This window comes from Nannobrachium achirus (assembly GCF_963921795.1).
Source record: "Nannobrachium achirus genome assembly, chromosome: 5".
NCBI lineage: Eukaryota > Metazoa > Chordata > Actinopteri > Myctophiformes > Myctophidae > Nannobrachium > Nannobrachium achirus.
In genome coordinates, this window is record NC_137814.1 from 73,656,438 (window position 1) to 73,672,275 (window position 15,838).

Below are 15,838 nucleotides of genomic sequence, written 5' to 3' on the forward strand. Positions count from 1 at the left end.
CATATACAGGATAATAAGACTTTTAGGAAAAGTCTTATTCAGTACATTGTACGAAGATGGGGTCATTCTATTAAACCCAAATAAATCAAAGTGTTGTGTCATTAAAGGGCATACAGAAAGGGGGACATGGGGATTCCCCAAGGGGAAACTTAAGGAGTGCGAGACCCCACTAAAATGTGCCACACGAGAAGTAAAAGAAGAAATAGCATTTGATGTTGAAGCCCAGGGTCTGGATGAGGACAGATCTATTGAGTATGAAAGTTATGACATTTTACAGAACAAACAGAAACAGAAAACAGTAACAGAAAACAGACGGAAACAGAAAAAGACGGCTCTACCGTCGGCTCTACATTGTATAAAATGTAAATGAAGATTTAAACTTCAAACTGAACCCCAAGGAGATCGAGAAAGGCCAGTGGATCGACATTAAAGATGCCATAAAAAGAAGAATCTTCGGGATTACAAGGGTGTCTCGCCCTACTTGGGGAGGCTGAATACGTACATAAAAAAATTAATAAACATTGAACGATGCCAATAGAATGTACAATACTCAGCGTGGAACTAACTAAGAGAATGGAACATTACCTGCACAGTGTAGACACTGCAAGTCATGTATTTGCACTGAGTGTACATTTTGGAGGTCCGGCTGCTGCCTCAAAGGGAATGCTGTACGTGGAGCCACACAAAGGCATAGACAAAAAGAGACAGTGTCACTACTTCAAAGAAGGCATCTGTAGTTTTGGGAATGTCTGTGTCTACTCCCACCGAAAGACACGGTAGTTGGACAGCCATCAAACACTCCATAGTACCATGCCTCCTCCTACTTTTCGACAGTGGAGTGTCGCTACAACAAATTCGGCAACTGTAGAAATAAGTATAGTTGTCACTACTCCCACCAGAAAGTCACGGTAGTTGAAGCAGCCATCAGCCCAGTCGATGCCCCTTTCTGCTGCATCCCCAGTATCAGCACTCCCCGCTTCGACTGCACAAGTCATGCCTGCTTCACTGTATTTCTCATGGAAGAATGAGCCTGCATGTACTGGCTGCTCCGCAGGGCAACTGGGTTCTGCAATGTTGTTGAATCTGTAGCCCACTTCGTACTCGTTCGTTGCTCTCGGTGGGGACGAGCTGCTGCCGCTGCTGCTGCCACTGCTAATGCCGCTGCTGCTGCTGCTTGGTCGTCTGGGTTTGCTGGATCCATAGTGTTCCAGTTCGATTGATTATTATAAAACAGGAAACAAGCTCTCATGTATTTGTGTCATCCTTTTATTTGCTTTTTAAATTAAACGTGTACCTAATCAGGCTGTGACCCCCAACAAGAATCATATTTGAACTGGGGACCCCACCCTGACAAGCAATTGGGATGTAGGAGTTGAGGCATTACATTTAGTTTGACTCTGTTCCACCAATAAATATTGTGGAAAATAGCAGATCTACAAGCTCACAACGCCTCGGAACACAAGGCGTTTCGAGCTTGTAGATCTGCCATTTTCAAAATGTGTGCCTCTTTCCTATATTATTTGTCAATTTGGCCAATGTTTGACCGTCTGACCGTTTTTCATAGTTTGTTGATAACTTTTGATGCAGTAATGGTCTTTTTATTTATATTTTTTAGGTAGGCCTATTAAAACTGTCTAAAAGGTCTTTAAATTGTCACTTCACTGTCATTAGTTAGCTAGATAGATAGATAGATACCTTTATTATCCCAAGGGGGAAATTCAGTGTAGCTGTGGACAAAAGAGTGCACAGACTTGTGTGCTGTTTGTGAACAGCTGATAATCTGCAGCCAGCGGTAGACAGTAACTGAGTAAATGTACTTGAGTACTTTTACTTTTATTTGTACTTTAAGTAGCTATTTTTAAAAGCATTGATTCATGTTATACTATTCATGTTGTACTGTAGTGCAGATAGATAGATAGATAGCTAGATAGATAGATTTTCCTCCGACAATGTTTAATTCAACTATCTGCAGTTTTCAAAGCAGAGCATGTTCAGTTCACGTCCCCTCTCCACTCTAGTCGCTTTATGCAGAGAGAGGCAGCAGCAGCCAAGGTCTCTGGAGAGATTAATCCCGCAAACGATTCACTTTGACGTTGTTGTGTGGGAATAGCCCCGCCGCTCTCTCCTCCGTGCATTGCTATCGCCTGAACTGAAGGGATGTCTTTGCCATTCGAGTGACGTTCTAACATTGCAAACATTGCAAATAACCTTAGTTTCACTGTGTCGGTTTTGAAATAGCCTATCCATTCCAAAGTATGTCCATAACTAACTCTGTGTGTCTGTCTGTCTATCTATCTCTGTGTGCACTAGCTGTGACCGAAAAAAAGATATTTGGTTCAAAAGGAGTGGCGCTACCGTGCTGCAACTGAGAAATGTAGTTAAAAAGGCTATTTCACCAAAAGGGGTACTGTCACCTTAAGAAATCATCTTAAAATCAAGTTATTCTTTTTTTCATGTCATTATGAGAATGCACGATAAGCCAATCAAATTCATTAATTGACTGTTACTTACTGTATGTCTGTACAATGTACATTCTTTTCCCATAGCCTGCAGGGTCGCTCTCGCAGCCCTCAGAAAGCAACTTCTCTGCTCCCACAGGGCTACTGGGCTAGCCTAGCACTAAAGCTAAAGACACACATGTATGTATAAATCTGTGCATATAAAACAATTATTTCCCCCCAAATCTGGTTGTTACTTCATCATTGTTCATGTGAATATGCTTGTTTATGCTTCATTGAATTCGCTATAATTCACCGAGAGGGGATGTTGCCTCTCGCCGAGCAGTGGTGCTCTAAATGCGGGGGGCTTGCCTCCATTTCCCCCGCCGGTGCCTGTAGCTCCCGCTAGCGCGCTCGCTTGCGTTGCATCGCACGGCCACACACACGCACGCACACACACACACTCGAAGAAAACAGGGAGAGCAAAGACAGGCCGTTTCTGACCGAGGAGAAACCATTTTGACAGCGGTTCTGAAACTGACTGTCTGTCTCTTCTCCTCCTCCCCGAGTCCCCGGCCGCATCTCAACCTACGGATTCAATAAGCTCCACGGCCGCACTAGTGGTCTGGTATTTGTAGGCGGGCAGTGGAGTGTTTTTAGATAGACCACGTGACCTACTGTATAATACTATGATAATTTCAGGGTGTGACAGCGGACCTTTAAACTATGTAGCGTTGCTACTTGTAGCTCGCTACTGCCCATCACTGTCCAAGTGCTTATCAGGTTGGGGGTCCCAGTTCAAATGTGATTAATTTGGGGGGTCACAGCCTCAATGTCCAGGACCCCCAAATTGACACATATTTACAATTTAAGCATTTATTAGACACTGTAATTAGCCCATTCTTGACAGCCCACGTATGAATGGATTAAGTGGTTAGAATGATTATGATGGGCCTGGGTTAGCCTGCTTCCAGACCAGAGACCCCGCCCACTCTCAGAGTGGACTCTTTCTCTGGTCTGGAGCTTAGTACATGAATCGTTTTTTATTTTCGGCTGTCCAATGAGCGCGCGGGGTGGGGGTGGGGGTGGGGTGGGTCTAACGAATATCCAATCCGCGCAGCAGTTGAAACGATTCAAACGAAGTTCACACACACACAGAGGAAGGCACACACACACACACACACACGCACGAGCGCACTGATTTCACCAAGCTGTTTAATGTTGATTACAAGTTTCTGGTCGCAGTTCTGTGTGGAAGCAGTCACTGGCACAGACAGAGACACACACACAATCACACACACACACTCTCCGACGGTGCGTCGCGTCCACCGTGCGTCTCGATCACTGTGCGTCGCGATCACTCGCGCGCGGACACGCGCGTGCACGCTCGCAAAAAAAGTCCCCCGTAAATCGCTCAGAATGGAGCACAGTTTCAGACTAAAGCGTGAGCTGAGTCTGAAATCAGGCTAGGCCTGGGTGGCTAGTGTAGCAGTCCAGGAACCACAGCGTGTCACAGGTTCGAGTCCCAATGACCTTTGCTGAGTGTCACTCCCCACCTCTCTCTCCAAACTTCCTGTCAGTCTACTGTTCACTATCAATAAAGATAGAAAAAGCCAAAATATCTTAAAATTTAAAGAAAGATTTAAAGTAAAGAAAAATCATATTATCATATTGAACATTTCTGGTGTGATATATAACACAAAAAAATACCTGTAGCAGTGAAAACCTTTTTTATATACTTTATTAGCAGTTCACAGAGGAAGAAAAAAGCCCAGGAAAGTACAGTTCAATACAGGGATTTTAACCCAACAAAGCACTATGGCTTGCTTCCATTGGGGTCCTTTGTACTAAAATCATTGAAACATTAGATGACTATACCAAACACAATTTAACAGTCAGAAAACAGAAACCAAACATGGTTGCATGTGGTTTTAATCAAATGCAATCAAAGGCTACAATTTATAAAGCAAGCATTGGGATTGCAACCATATATGATTATGGCCTTTTGTACATTTCTCCTTTCAATATGATGTTTCTTACTCTTTTGGTCTCACCGCTTAACACATGTCTTGCACTGATCTTAAAGGGAATGGCAGCAGATACTCTGATTGGTTTGATTAAAGTAACACCCAAACACAACCATGACTAATTCGGGGCCGCAACGCTTTGATGCAGTGTGCAAAATACAGCACGCAAAATAGCAAAATGGCATTGGGCACACCTAAACAAGACCTGGCGTTATTTAAGACATCCACAATACCGTTGATTGAATACTAGGTATCTTGACCAAGCATTTGCCACAAACCTCAGCTAAAGGGTTTGCCTGCCTGTATGTAGCCAGGGTGCCAGCCTGCTACACTACGTTTCATGGATCTGTTTTATCACTTGGCTTCTCAGTCTGGCCATGACTCGTTTTGACGGAGGCGACGTTGTTGCTGATCGGATGTTGTTCCAACGAATCAGAGTAGGGTTAGGGTAGCTACGTCATCAGTCCCACCCCCACCACAGACCAATAAGAAGCCACGTTTGGATTCCACTCGCATTCTATGTCCAACCTCCCCTTGGAGATAGGAAGGTGTCCAGACTGAGAAGTGAAGTGAAAAAACAAATCCATGGAGTGTACCACAAACTGCACAAGTAAAGGGGTTTTAACCTGTATGAGTCCTCATGTGTGATTTCAGATTACTCATTTCACTAAAGGCTTTACCACAAACCCTACAAGTAAAGGGCTTTTCCCGTGTATGAGTTCTCATGTGTGCTTTTAAATTACCACTGGTAGTACAGCCTTTACCACAAACTGTACAAGAAAAGGGTTTTTCCCCTGTATGAGTCCTCATGTGTAGTTTTAATTCATCACTTCGACTACAGGCTTTACCACAAACTTTACAAGTAAAGGGTTTTTCCCCTGTATGAATCCTCATGTGTGTTTTTAAATGATCACTTCGACTACAGGCTTTACCACAAACGTTACAAGTAAAGGGTGTTTCTCCTGTATGAATCCTCATGTGTGCTTTTAAATCACCACTTTGACTACAGCCTTTACCACACACAGTACATGTAAAGGGTTTTTCCCCTGTATGAGTTCTCATGTGTACTTTTAAATTACCACTTCGACTACAGGCTTTACCGCAAACTTTACAAGTAAACGTTTTTTCTCCTGTATGAGTCCTCATGTGTACTTTTAAATTACGACTTTGACCAAAGCCTTTACCACAAACTGTGCAAGTTAAGGGCTTTTCCACTGTATGAATACATGTGTGAGTCTTTAGGCCTCCATTTTTATTAAAGATTTTGCCACACGCTGTACAACTAAAACTTTTCTTCCCTGTGTGGCTGTTTTTGGTAGGAGTTTGTTTCGACAACGGCAGGTCCCTTGACAGCTTGTGGGTTACAAAAAATGTTCGTCTTTCTTCCACATTGTGTGTCTTGTATGAATCCAGTGTGTTTACAACCGACTGACCTTCCCTGGTCTCCTCCCACTCACCACAGTCTTCAGTGTCGTCAGATTGAGTACAGTGTGGAGAAAGGAGCTGGTCACCACTAGTTGGTTGTGATGTTCCACAGTCTTCTACATCAGCTTGTGTTTTCATGTGTTCAGTTGAGGTGCTGGCTACAGGCTCTGTCTCTCTGTTTTCATCATCACCTTCACTTTTCACTGCTAGTAATGTCAACGCTGATACATCAGTCTCCTCTTGTAGTAGCTCCTCCTGTTCCTCTTTAATCTGTGGAGGTTGTGGTTCCTCCAGACTGGGACTCCTCTCCTGATGTTCAGGGAAAAGCTCCTCTTTACACACAGGGAGGGAAACAAAGTCTAGGGGGGAATAAAAACATAAGATGAGAGAAAACCCATTAGTCTGGTAGGAAGGTAGGCCTCCCGCGCACCCGAGAGATATATTTTTCTAACCTACCTTTTTAGAATCCTTAAGGTGTTAAGTTAATGAATTTTGATGTTCCCAGATCCAATTATTGTCCCATACATGTTTTTTTTAACCATATGTTGTGTCCGTCCTGGATTTTTGGCTGTGAAAACGAATAACTTTAAATCAACATAGCTCCTGAACCATACATCTGACAGAAACCATTCACCCCATTTTATGTTCATCTTTGCTAGATGAATTGATTGATATGAAGATTTGCCATGGTTCCATCATGTTTAGTGCATTAAAACCCAAATAAACACAAAAAAAGCTAAAATTCGCCTAAACTGGATCACAACAACTCCTCCCCCATGTACCCTATTGATATATTTTTTCTAACATTTGCATTTTTACAATCTTCAAGATGTGTAGTAAACAAATGTTGATGTTCCCCACTTGAAATATTGACAGATGTATGTTTATTCTGGCATAGTGTTTGCTATAGTGAATCTTTGCAAATGCAAAAAAGAGAATGTAAAATCTACATAAGGTCTTAACTATACATTATTCTGAGACAAATGTCCAATTTGTCTGTTTCATTTTGGCATGAGGCATTAAGGGAGATGGCTAGTTACATAATATGTACATTTATGGATCATCAATACTCAAATAAATGCTAAAATGCAGACAATTCAATAGGCGGATTTACATAAGGTCTTAACTACACATTTTTTTCTGAGACAAATGTCCAATTTGTCTGTTTCATTTTTGCATGAGGCATTGAGGGAGATGGCTAGTGATGGATCATCAATACTCAAACTAAAATGTAGACAATTCAATAGGCGGAATTGGGCCAGAGGACATAGGCATTTTCTTTCTTCAAATTGTTAATATGAATGCTTTAGGTGCTTGATACACACATCCCATCCTCAATTCAAAATAGTGCCAGGTTTTAAGTTTGCCTACAGTCTTGGATATCTGCAAACAATATCAAATATACGTGACATCTTAATTAAATGATATGCATACATGGCGGAGAGAGTCGCAGCCCCAGCCTTGAAGCCTCAAAGGTCTAGTATCTCCCTTGTTCCATAAAAATACCCCTTTGGAGCGATGGTTAAAGGTGCACTTGCAGTTTAAACACTACTCTTCAATAGTATACAGTGCACACCGTTGGTATTTCAATTCATTATTTATTTTTTGTCCAAATGACGTCGGAAATACCGCTAAGAAAGGGTTAAAACGTCTCACGCACACGTACGTGTATGCGCGCTTATCAAAGTGCTATCAAACGTTATCAGCTCCGTGACGTCAGGGAAGGACCCACCTTTCATAGACAACAGAGGAGTTTCGACCAGCACAGAGAAATGTTTCTTTGTTTAATGGACGCTATAGTATCCACAGAGTACATTGCTTGAAACACTCAGAATCAAATAAAAAAGGCTAGCAGCACTGCACGTCCACAAGATGGGGCCGTAGAGCAGGACAACTTGAAGCAGAGACTGGCCATCAACCGGTCTGCCACAAGCTCACTCAAGAGACCCACACCGCAGGAAGGGAGACGTATGCTAAGCTAAGGTATGACATGCTAGCTACTTTTTTACAGTCTAGTACTGTCAGTAGCCTACTAAAGTGATGGGTTACATGTCAATAGCCTGGCTTAGCCTAATACTAATAATACTGCTCTTTTGTGTTGGCAATTTCAGCCAGATAGTTTAGCTGTGCTAGGCTAATATATATCACGTTGGTTTGTTCATGTAAACAATGCAGTGGTGTAAAGTACACTTCTCATTTCCAATACTTTTACTTCTACTCCACTATACACCTACATCTCAAAGATTGGTACTTTTACTCCACTACATGTTCTACCTACTAATGCATTTGTAGATTGATAATCATTACAAAACATACATTGCCCACTTCAGCCATTTGAAAATAGCCGATCTACAAGCTCACATTTGACAACTTGGGACATTCTGCATAATGATTAATGAGTACTTTCTATAAGGGTGCCCTCACACCAAAATACCTAGAGTGGAATCCGCCAATGCATTTCAATGAGAATGGAGCGGTTTTTGCCAGTAGAGGATTTCTGCAAAAAAAAAAAAAAAAACGCTCCATTCTCTTTGAAATGTATTGGAGGATTCCACTCTAGGTATTTTGGTGTGAGAGCACCCTTACTTGTTTTCTACTTATTTCTATTATTGCAGTATTGATACTTTTACTAAGTAAAACATTTGTGTACTTTTTCCACCACTGACAATATGTTGTATCAATAACTTCATGATTAGTTCATAATATGACATTCAGTAGCAGCATCAATGTGTAAACCATGGAGATAAGTGTTTGTTGTTAGCCTAACACATGACAGAGAAGGGACCCCCACTACATACACACATAGAATTGTGCTGCATATCAAACTTTTTTCATAAATAGGACATGAGTGTTAATTCATCTACATCTACATAATATACAATTGTTTGTTTCAAGGTGCTGTCAACCTTGGACCATAGTAATGCACGGGGAGAGAGCCCTTCTGGAACTTTGAGACCGGCATCCCGTTTCCTGGACCACCATGGATTCTGCTTCCAGGAGGAACCTTCTCCATGCAACCTTCTAATAAACTCTTAATCAGTCAAAACCTACAAATGATAACTCCTTTGATGAAGTGGCAAATAAAATTATGTAATTTAATTTACTGTATTCATGTTTCCTTGCTTAGATGCTAAGAAAAACATTGTTACTATAAGGATACACAATACTATATGACATCTATATATTTAACACTGCATATGGCCATATGGATTGATAATACAATGGCAAAACAATTGGAGATTAAGCATGCAACCCAACACCAACACCATTTTAATTTGTCATCTATTGCTTGCACATAGATATGCATGTGTTGATCTATCTAAATTGAATCCCCTTCACCTACAGTATTTGTGATCAGGTTGTCAAAATGCATTAACAAAGTTTCTTATCTAAAGATTAAACAACACAAGTATAATCTGCCAAATGTAAAACATTTTATTGGGTTCTGGGTTCTCGTGGAATGAAGGATGTCAATATGTGCTTCTGTTGTCCTCATCATCTTTTGCAAATGGCATGAAGACAATCCTCCGGCAGCATTCTGAAGGTCTGCAATTCTCCACTCAGCAGCAGGCATGTTTCTGTGAATATATGGAATATATTCAAACTATCAGTATCTGTTGTAAAAAAATAGCATGTCAAACATTCAATGAATGGAGTTTCACCACTATGGTTGGGGTAGTAGGCTACTTGTACGCTATATGTTTACTCAATGAGAGAATGTAATTATTAATCTACCACAATAGTTCCAGCATTATATCTCCCACTGTAATATTATAGATTTGTAGGTGTACTAAATCTAATATAATAAATATATGGTCCCCAAAATAACCGATAAGCATGTAGATCTGCCATTTTCAAAAATGTTGAACTTTTACCTTTGGACTAAGTACATGTTGATGCCAACACTTTCGTACTTTTACTCAAGTAGATCTTGAATTCTGGATGTCTAAGTAATTCTACAATGCAGTAGCCTACCTCATCAGTCCAGTAAGCTGCCACAAAATCAGTAATGTATTAAATTATCACTGCCTACAAGTATCCTTGTTTTCATCCAAATTACTATAGCATTCAATTCAAAGGAGCTTTACTGGCATGAGAAAACACATTTACATTGCCAAAGCAACTGTCAAAAATAAAAACGGTTGAAAAGGGGGGACATATAATAGTTGGAGGGGGTACAGCATTGTGTAAAAGAGCTACAGTATGTCGCATGTTGCCATTTTATATAGGGTATAAAGCTTTTGGAACAAATAGCATTGTTACCCCCAATACAATTGAGATAGTATACAAATAAAGTCTCGGATGTAAAATGCATTTATAAGTAGCAGCTCTGTTTCATATTGTATGTGCAGTAGCCGGTCTGGATGTCATTGTCAATCCATGGTTTGTAGTAGCCTGGGGCCAGACTATATACATGTAGGCTACTAATGCAGCTAACTAGTAACTGCAGTATATCCCCTCCTTGTTTTAACATAATGTGTGGATGATGTCTAGCTGCAGCTAGGCTAGGTTTGTAGCGCTTAGGGTGGTTGTGTTCACGTCCTCTGCTAAATTATGCTAACAGATGTTAGCGTAAACAAGCCAAAGCCTACTGACCTTACAAGACAGATCCACGTTTGTGAACGGCTGCAGAAGGATCGTCGACCGACTAGATCCAGACATGTCATCCTCTTGTGCATATCAGCAGTTCTTTTCACACTGATCATTGCCGTTTGCCGTCTGAAATAATTGTTTTGCCCACGTCAAGGCTTCCGCCCCTCCAGCATGGTAAACAGACTGTAACCCCTAACCCGGAACAAGAAGAGTCAGTGTTGTGCAACAGAGCTGAGCCTGAGCAGACTGAGCAGTGGTGCCATAGAGCAGCGCCACCTGCTGCACAGGAACCTAGTATGACGTCATCTTCACATAGACAGGAAATGGCGTGCCAGAATAAGGTCCTGACAGTGAGCCAGTGAGGAAATGCGAAACTATCCGATAAAATCGTGAAAACTGGGTCAATTTTGATAATTTTTTTTTCTATCTTCATGAAAATAACTTCCGGTTATGCCTAAATTGTTCATTTAGCAAGAAAACAACCTAAAAGCTGTCCTTTAAGATATTGGACTTTCGCGTGGGAGGCCCGGGTTCGAAGCCCGGGTGGGGAGGTCCGATTCACCTCCGTTACAATGGTGCCATGACCCGGATCGGGCTTCCCCATAGGAGGAGGTCTAAAGGGAGGTGAGTGTGGCGGAGAGAGTCACAGCCCCAGCCTTGAAGCCTCAAAAGTCTAGTATCTCCCTTGTTCCATAGGGATATCCCTTTGGAGTGATGGTTAAGATATTGGACTTCGCGTGGGAGGCCCGGGTTCGAACCCAGGATGGGGAGGTCCGATTCTCCTCTGTTACACATAGACAAATTACTCTATCTTGTTTTATGACATGTCATACCAAAATACCATTCCCTGTACTGACATGCCACATTTAGGACAATTCCATGCAGTTTTGGGTAAGAACCATGATGTTTTTTAATCCAGTAAAATATGTAAACATTTATATCAGTTTTAGACCACATACATTAACTACTGTAGTGTCTTTAGAGGGTTCGATTCCAGGCAAGGGTAGCAATGTCGATGCGTGTGGAGGAAAATATGTATCTATCTATCTATCTATCTATCTATCTATCTATCTATCTATATACTGTAGACCACTGCACTGCATCTCACCTCAACACAATTAAAAGCTCATTTCTAAAGCACATTTAACATGACCAGGTCACCCAAAGTGCTGTGCAATTAAAAACAATAAAAGAAAAGACATAACAATGCAATATAAATAGCATAGAATATCAAAATAAACAAAAGCAAAACATTAGCATCAGTAAAGGAAGATCATGGACTGCCAGTCTCAGCTAAAGATCAGACAGGTCTTTAATAAAGACTGATTACTGGGCAGCTCTGATGTGTAGGGGCAAGCTATTACAGAGCCTGAGGGGCCCCAGGCTGTCCTGCATAGACCACAGTAGTGTATCTTTTGACCACTGTACTACATCTATAGACCACTGTACTACATCTATAGACCACTGTAGTGCATCTGTAGACCACTGTTGTGATCTGTAGACCATTCTAGTGCAACTGTGGGCCACTGTTGTGATCTGTTGATCACATTAGTGCATCTAAAGACTACTCGAGTGCATCTGTAAACCACTTGAATGCATCTGTAGACCAATGTAGTGTCTATAGATGTAGTACAGTGGTCAACAGATGCACTACTGTGATCTATGCAGGACAGCCTGGGGCCCCAAGGCTCTGTAACAGCTTGCCCCTACACATCAGAGCTGCCCAGTCGACTGATATTTTATCTTTATTAAAGACCTCCCTGGCAGTCTATGATTTTCCTTTACATGCTAATGTTTTGATTTTGTTTATTTTGGGATTCATTGGTATTTTATGCTAGGCTAATGTCTATTTATACTGCATTGTTATGTTTTTTTTTACTGTACAGCAAATGGATGACCTGGTCAATGTGGTCATGTTAAATGTGCTTTTAATTGAGTTGAGATGCAGTGCAGTGGTCTATATAGATAGATAGATAGATAGATAGATACCTATTTTCCTCCACACAGATCAACATTGCTACCCTTGCCTGGAATCGAACCTGGGACAACCATGAGCTCTGGTTCCTCGGGCAGGCTCCCCAACCATTCAGCTATTCCGCCCCTATAAAGAAAGTACAGTAGTTAATGTATGTGTTCATAAACAGATTTACAATAGGCGTAAATTACATATTTGTACTGAATACAAAAAACTGCATGGTTCTTACCCAACACTGCATGAGATTGTCCTAAATGTGGCATGTCTGTACAGGGGAGGCTTTCACACGTTTCCATTCTCATGAATCGAGGCGAAAGCTCAAGGGTCCTTTTGAAAATTGGTGATGGCCGTTTATCCCTTGCCAAAATGTTGTCTATCTTTGAATCATTAGGCATTTACCCCCCCTGCCAGACAATGTAGCATGACAAGGTTGGTTCCATTGGAAGCCTGAGGTTGTCTAGAATCAAATCTTGGCATGACATGGTATTTTGGCATGACATGTCATGCCAAAATAAAACAAAATGGGGTAATTTGTCTATGCATATCATTAATTAAGACTTCATGTATATTTTAAATGTTTGCAGATATCCAAGACTGTAGGCAAAATTAAAACCTAGCACTATATTTTGAATTGGGGATGGGATGTGTGTAGCAAGCACCTAAAGCATTCATATTAACAATAAAATAAAACAAAACATAAACTCCTTCATTTGTATTGGTAAATGTCCTCTGTCCCAATTCCGCCTATTGAATTGTCTGCATTTTAGCATTTATTTGAGTATTGATGATCCATAAATGTACATATTATGTCACTATCCATCTCCCTCAATGCCTCATGCAAAAATGAAACAGACAAATTGGACATTTGTCTCAGAAAAAATGTATAGTTAAGACCTTATGTAAATCCGCCTATTGAATTGTCTGCATTTTAGCATTTATTTGAGTATTGATGATCCGTAAATGTACATATTATGTCACTAGCCATCTCCCTTAATGCCTCATGCCAAAATGAAACAGACAAATTGGACATTTGTCTCAGAATAATGTATAGTTAAGACCTTATGTAGATTTTACATTCTCTTTTTTGCATTTGCAAAGATTCACTATAGCAAACACTATGCCAGAATAAACATACATGTGTCAATATGTCAAGTGGGGAACATCAACATTTGTTTACTACACATCTTGAATATTGTAAAAATGCAAATGTTAGAAAAAATATATCAATAGGGTGCATGGGGAGGAGTTGTTGTGATCCAGTTTAGGCGATGTTTTACTTTTTTTGTGTTTATTTGGGTTTTAATGCACTAAACATGATGGAACCATGGCAAATCTTCATATCAATCAATTCATCTTGCAAAGACGAACATGAAATGGGGTGAATGGTTTCTGTCGGATGTATGGTTCAGGAGCTATGTTGATTTAAAGTTATTCGTTTTCACAGCCAAAAATCCAGGACGGACACAACATATGGTTAAAAAAAACATATATGGGACAATAATTGGATCTGGGAACATCAAAATTCATTAACCTGACACCTTAAGGATTCTAAAAAGGTAGGTTAGAACAATATATCTCTCGGGTGCGCGCAAGGCCTACCTTCCTACCAGACTACATCAGATGTTTGAACTTTACATTATTTCATGCAGCATTTCCTCTTTTATAGCTTTGGTAGTTGGTAATACTGAAACTTACTGTTGTCTAGATGGTTTTCAGGTTCCTGTTTAACAGAAACACTCCAACTCATCTTCACCTTCAGGCTGGACTTCGCACACTGGTCTGCAATGAAGGAATACAATAAGGACTTTAATAATAAGGACTTAACAATTTATTACTGCCGATGGTTTTCACACCCATATTTGTGTATTTATATGAAAAAAGTGGGTTGGCCATCTCTCGCAGTTCGTTGAGAGCAACATTGTATTTTATGTATTTATAAAGGCCTTGTGTGGTAAGCTTCCTTTGTATGATAAATGTATACAGCACCTTTATCCAAACAAGTAAGTCGACAACCGAACCAAACCATAACCCTAACCCTAACTTACATGGGGTGAGTAGCTAACCTGCCAACGCTCCGTTGTCGAAATGATGGGAGTTCACAAAGCGAGATTTCCCCAGTCTGGGAGTGTACAAATGGAACCAAATCAACCCATAAGGGTCCATTTGAACACTAATAATTGTCATAAGAATCAAGGGTAAACCCCAAAACAGGTTTTCGAGGTTTAGGAAGCATAGTTTTACTAAATTACATTTAAGAATAAGGTTTGATTTAGATCTAGTTTTACTAAGGTTAAGTTTAGGAAAAAGTTTGGGCATAGACATAGAGGTTGCTTTAGGAATACCTGGTGGCGCCCGTTGCGTTATCGGCGGCATTTGACACAGGGCAAGCGTGTTTTGGGCTTGAATAATTTTATTAAAGAAACAGTGCATACCTATCCTGTACACCATCACTACAGGTTTAAACCACATTAAATAAAACAGTACATACCTATCCTGTACAACTTTACTACAGGTTGTAAAGTAAATAAAACACTACATACCTATCCTGAACAACTTTACAACAGGTTGCATCGTTGCATCAAACAGTCCACGTCCCTTGTCCGTCTCTCGCTGTTCCTCTGACAACGTTGAATATGTTTGGGAGGCCATCTCTCTAGACTCTGTAGACCTCTCCCTGTGGTGGTCTGTGGAAATCACCAGAAGAAAGAACATTTGGTTATCATTCAGCAATCGTATATTATACCATGATGTAATCAAATCAAACTATAGACATTTACCATGTTTTGTTCAGTTGAAAGGGTCAGTCACTACTTGTTCTAAATTTAATCTGGAAAGATCAATATATACAGTAGTCCTCAGCAGTGGTTCTCAACCAGCGGTCTGGGGACCACCAGTGCTGGTCCTTGAGGGGTTTCCAGGTGGTCTCCAGTTAAATGATGGAGAATTTGTAACCAAATGGATCAAGATGAACACTAGCACATCAAAGGCATTAAAATGAACATCTTCAGACCTCTAAAATAAACTCCTGAATACTCCAAAAAGGGCTATCTAACGTATGCAAAAGGGTTTAGAGAACTGCAGTATGATATTGCGTATGCGTACATCTATATAACAGTTTTAGCCAAGGATAACTGATTAGGGTCCTGCATGGCCTTCGCCCTCGGGCCCACATTCACTTTTATAAACGTGGGGTGGCTCAAAGTAGCTGACGGTGACGGAGTACAGCATCTTGCAATGGGCCTGGTGTACAAGATACACTACACCTCCAGATACCCATGTGTCTTAAGAAATACTTTAAAAACTTCAGGATGTCCACAATTACAAACCAGAGGCAGCTCCAATAATCACGTTCAAACCAGATTTGAATCTAAAAAAGGCTC